The sequence below is a fragment of the Canis aureus genome, chromosome 8 (genome assembly GCF_053574225.1).
Source record: "Canis aureus isolate CA01 chromosome 8, VMU_Caureus_v.1.0, whole genome shotgun sequence".
Lineage (NCBI taxonomy): Eukaryota > Metazoa > Chordata > Mammalia > Carnivora > Canidae > Canis > Canis aureus.
In genome coordinates, this window is record NC_135618.1 from 73,041,089 (window position 1) to 73,046,443 (window position 5,355).

At 44.8% G+C, this 5,355-nt stretch overlaps 1 long non-coding RNA gene across 1 annotated transcript; it reads right to left on the reverse strand.

The window, feature by feature from the left end:
* Positions 1-2,098: 2,098 nt before the first annotated feature.
* Positions 2,099-4,448, reverse strand: LOC144318194 (uncharacterized). The gene is made up of 3 exons (XR_013384008.1): positions 4,326-4,448; positions 3,538-3,642; positions 2,099-2,273 (listed from the first exon to the last, which is right to left on the reverse strand). It is a non-coding gene; the product is annotated as an uncharacterized LOC144318194 (long non-coding RNA).
* Positions 4,449-5,355: the final 907 nt, after the last annotated feature.

Consider the following 5,355-nt stretch of genomic DNA (forward strand, 5'->3'; position numbering starts at 1 on the left):
TATTTGTCTATTTGGGATGTCCCAGCAAAACGCCATGGCCTGGGTTCCTCATAAACAATGGAAATTTATTTCCCATGGTTCTGGAGGTTAGAAGTTCAAGGTCAAGGTACCAGCAGATTCAGTGTCTGCTAGAACCCCCCCCCCCCCCCCCCGCCCCTCGTCCTGGTTTGTAGATGGCTGGCTTCTCATTGGAAAAAAAAAAGAGTCAAAAGAGTTCCCTGGGGTCTGTTTTATAAGAGAACTAATGCCATTCACGAGGACTGCACCCTCATGACCTAATCACCTTCCAAGCTCCCCACCTCCTAATGCCATCATGGTGGGAACTAGGACTTCAACATATGAATTCGGGGGAGACACGATGTTCAGACAATAGCAAGGAGGGAATCAGATCACCACTTGCAGATCTCCAAGGCCTCAGCTCATCTCTTTGCCAAAATGCCAACCTGTATCTCAAGCCAACTACCCTCTTGTACTGATGAGTTGTTGAGACGCCTATGCTGACACTGAACATTTAGGATTTCCTGGCCAATGTTCTGCCCAATACTCTGGGTTGCATCAAAGAAAAACTATACTAGCTGGAGTTACATAGGAAAGGAAGACTTTATTCAAGACTATTGCAATAGGGAGAGAGAGAGAAGGGCCTCAACACCAAATACAGTAGGGGCAGCTGGGGACTTACAATAGGCAGTCAGTGGAATGACTGGGAGGAAGTTGGTTAGTAACCAGGGCTTGGGGGGGTCTAGCTGAACTGGGCTCAGTGGGCCAAGGAAGGTGGGCTAAGGAAAAGAGAGCTTAGAGGAGCTCCCCAAAAATTTGGTCAAGAGGGAAATCCTCAGTTGCCTCCTTGAATCTCAGAAATACACAAAGAAATATATTTGGGCACATGGCTCTATTCCATGCTTTCTGTGAATGGCCTCTTGTATACACCATGTCTGCCTGAGTACATTTCAGTGTTGTTCTCATTCAGAACATTCTCAAAACCTCTGAGTTTCAGGAACCAATATGAATCTGCTCTGAGCATTTAATCCAATGGTACAGAATCATGTAACTCATGTTATTCTGATTTCTTTTTTCTTCCTCTGTGAATGCTCCTTAGTGAGCTATATCCCAATTCAACTCAAACCCCAAACTAACCTTCAAATTAAATTCCATTTCTGTGAGACTTAAAGATTAAACTAGAACCACACTATACATGATTAGAAGTTTGATTTGTGTTCATTCATTCATTCATTCCTTTATTCATCCTTTTTTTTTATTTGTTTGTTTAAGAAAATCCTAATTTATTCTTGTATTAGAGTTTTCAGGAGAAACAGAATCTATATTATCCAATAGGATAGATAGATAGATAGATAGATAGATAGATAGATAGATAGATAGAATTGGCTCATATGATTATGGGGACTGACAAGTCCCAAGATCTGTGGCTAGCCAACTGGAATCCCAAGAGAGCAGATGGTGTAGTTTTAGTCTGTCCTGATCTTGAGCCAGTATCTGCCCTAGGTCAAGACCCAGGAAGAGCCCATATTTCAGTTTGAGTCTAATTGAAGAACCAGTCTGTTTGAAGACATTGAAGAACCAATGTCCCATCTCAAGGCAGTCAAGCAAGGAGGAGCTCTTTCTTTCTTGTGGAGTGTCATTCTTTTTGCTCCTTTAAGCCCTCAACTGATGAGGCCTACCCACATCGGGGAGGCCTGTCTGCTTTTCTCAAAATCCCCTGATTCCAGTGTTATTCTCAACTAGAAACACTCTCATGGACACACCCAGAATAATGCTGACCAAATGTCTAGGCATCCTGAAGCCCAGGCAAGTTGATGCCTAAAATTAACTATTACACCTGTCTGTGTATATTTATGCTGGGATCTGTGCTAGGAGCAGGGGACATGATGCGGACAAGCCATCAACCTCCACTGTGGAGGAACCCATAGTCTGGCCAACACAAGTTTGCAAACAATGTGCCAATTACTCCAGATGGGTCAAGGGCAAGCTTTCAAGTCTTGATGGAAGGGAAGAGTATTATGAAAGAATCACTCATGGACACAGAGGCATGATTGAGAATTATGCATCCTTCATGTTTATTTTATGGAAGGTTTTCTGCTTCTTTTCCACTGGGCCTCAGGCTCCAAGAAGTCTCCACCTTTTTATTACTTCCTGTTTGTAAGGACTGCTTTCTTTCCAGGACTGCTGAGGGCTTTTGAATTACTAAGACTCCTTCCCTCTCTCTTGAGCACTGACTGGTGCCAGCCTGCCTTCTCCTCTTGTCGTCTCTGAAAAGCCTGAAAGTCAGAAGAGGGTTAATCACAGTTGTTAAGAAGCAGAGGGCATAGAAGCCTACCCTGCCTGCACCCCGCCCCCCCCCCCCCTTTCTTTCTTTTCCTTCTTTCCTAGTAATGAACCCTGCCTCCTGTAAGAGCTAAGTTAAAGTCTGGGCAAGAGAGTGTACTTGAGAACCCCTCAGAGGGTTCTCAAGTACAGAGGGTTCTCAAGTACAGAGGGTTCTCAATAGAGAACCCTCTGTTCTGTCCTAACTTAAAAAGAAGATGGCCTAGAGAGAGCCTCCATTTCTAGAAAGTTTGCTTGTGTATTTTCTTTTTCATTTATAACACCTTATAATTGGGACCTAGTTAAAGAGTGACCCCCTTCTCTACTTGAGAAGAAAGATTTGTGTGACTTAGACATTTCTTTCTTTTTTTTTTTTTTTTAAAGATTTTATTTATTTATTTATGAGAGAAACAGAGAGAGAGAGGCAGAGACACAGGCAGAGGGAGAAGCAGGCTCCATGCAGGGAGCCCGACGTGGGACTCGATCCCGGGTCTCCAGGATCACACCCCAGGCTGCAGGCGACGCTAAACCGCTGCGCCACCGGGGCTGCCCAGACATTTCTTTTATTTGCACACATACATGCTATTCATGAAGGGGAGAATATATATGGCTTTATTATTTTTTTATTTTTATTTTTTTTAAAGATTTTATTTATTTATTCACGAGAGACACAGAGAGAGAGACAGAGGCAGAGACAGAGGCAGAGGGAGAAGCAGGCTCCATGCAGGGAGCCCACCGTGGGACTCGATCCCGGGTCTCCAGGATCAGGCCCTGGACTGAAGGCAGCGCTAAAGTGCTGAGCCACCAGGGCTGCCCCATATATGGTTTTAAAGTGGCACAATCGTTTGGAGCTTAAGTTATGTTACAGATGATAAGATCCCAAAGATCACAGGGCAGGATGAGATCCTTGGAGAGAAACATCAAGGTTTCTCCTGCCATCGTATTCTGCTTCCCTCACTAGCACCCCACTTTATTATAAGATGGGGCTTCCAGGGTGACCTGCGTACAAAATAAGAATGAAGCATTTTCCAATTATCTATTGTTTTGCAACCAACCATCCTAAGACTCAGTGACTAAAACAATAACAACATTTGTTTTGCTCTTGAATCTGCTGTGTATGCCAGGCTTGGCAGGGACAGCCTGTGTCTGCTCCACTTGGCATTCCCCCGGGGCAGCAGGAGGGTTGGAGCTGGGATCATCAAGAGGCTGCTCACTCACCAACTGGTGGCTGGTGACGGCTGTGGGCTGAACACCTACATGTGGCCTCTGCATATGGCCCAAGCTTCCTCAAAACATGGTGGCTGGGTTTCAAGGATAAATATCCTGAAAGAAAGCAAGAAAGACAGGTGGAAACTATATCGGTTTTTTGAATCTAGCCTGGCAACTTCTTAGTGTCAATTGCATTTTCGATGCTGCACATATATACAGCCTGGATTCGGGGGGAGGGAAATCAGGAGACCATCAAAGCCTGCAGACTTATTTTTAAAACCACCACAAGCATCATCCATAGGAACTTGGTCAACATTTCTTCCTCTGATCTGAATCAGGGTAAAGATGTCACACCATCTGTTCCCATGCTTCCAAATGGCACCAGGTGATCTGAATGATTCCACAGAGAGTACAAGCTGGGCTGGTCGTGGTCTTTATTAGGTGACCCTGATGTGCTAAGGAGGCTCCAAATATTAAGGGAGGGAGCCCTGGTAGCTGTATGCTTATCTCTTGAGGCTCCTTCTCTCCAAGCATGGGCCCAGAGGGGAATCCAGCTTCTCCGGCCTGCCTTCTTTTTGGGACCTAAAAACAGGCTCTTTTTGATTCCATGGTTTATTTTATTTTTTTATATTTTATTTAAATTCAATTTTCCAACATATATATACAACACTCAGTGCTCATCTCTTGATGGTTTTGCAGTCAATAACTATGAGAATCGGAGGAGACATAAATGATACGTAGGCTCTAGACTATCCATGCACCCAGGCTTCTCCAGGCCCAGTCTCTCTGAGTCTCACCAGTTGCCCTTTAGAAACTAGTCTGCATTCAAATATGCTTGCTTGGAGCCTGAGTCATTTATCTGGCTCTTTTCTTTCCATTCACTCCAGAGTTTTTAGTCTTTGTCTCCTGTCACTGCCAGGCATTCCGCTTCAGAATCTGACTCCCCCCCGCCTTTGCAACTCTTTGTAGTGTCAAAGCCTTAGAACTCCATTGTCGGCCCACTTGCTAAATTGGTGCCCCTTGGATCCCTGTGTGAGCTGAATGGTATTTGAATTCATTTGGATCCCTCCGTTTACACATCTGTAAAGTGGGGAAATGATATATCTGCCTTATCAAATTGTGATAGGGATGAAATGACTTCATTCATGGAAAGTAGTTAAGACAGAAACAGACCATTTAGTCAGTATTCAATATTTTTATTACAATTATTGCTTAGATTGCTCACTCTCTCCGGATTCCTGCCCGACACTGCCAGCTCTCTGGAACCCCAGCCTACAATCCAAACTGATTCCCTCTGTTTCCAGCTTTGCCCTGTCTTGAGCTCCTCTTCCTCTTTCCTGGGTTCCTATTATTGGCTGGGTGGCTGTAGGTCTCAAGGCCATGCAGGCTTGCATTTCAACTAAACACGGGTTCTGTGTCTCCATGCTGTCTCCTCCTATCTCCTCTCCCTGCCACGAAGCTGGGGATGCTCTTGGAAGGGCAGCCCCGAGCTCATGTGAGGATGACAGACGACACGAGATGATGGAAGTGACATCGCTAATGACTGAAATCAACTCCTCCAGCCAGAGCCAGAATCTGAAGGAGGAATTCAACAGTGAGGACCCTGAATATATGGTCCTGCCCAAAGTCCTGCCAGAAATCAGTCTCCGCCAGAAAATTGAGCTGTGATTATTACAAAGAGTCAGAATGATGGCTCTAGGCATGACACTTCGGGAGCTCCATAAAGAGCAGCCCAAACAATTTCGACATTAATTGTTTGGAGAAGAAGGATGGTTTGTGAAGGAGGATCTTGTTATTCCCTGAAAAGCTCCTATGAAGACGTCAGGC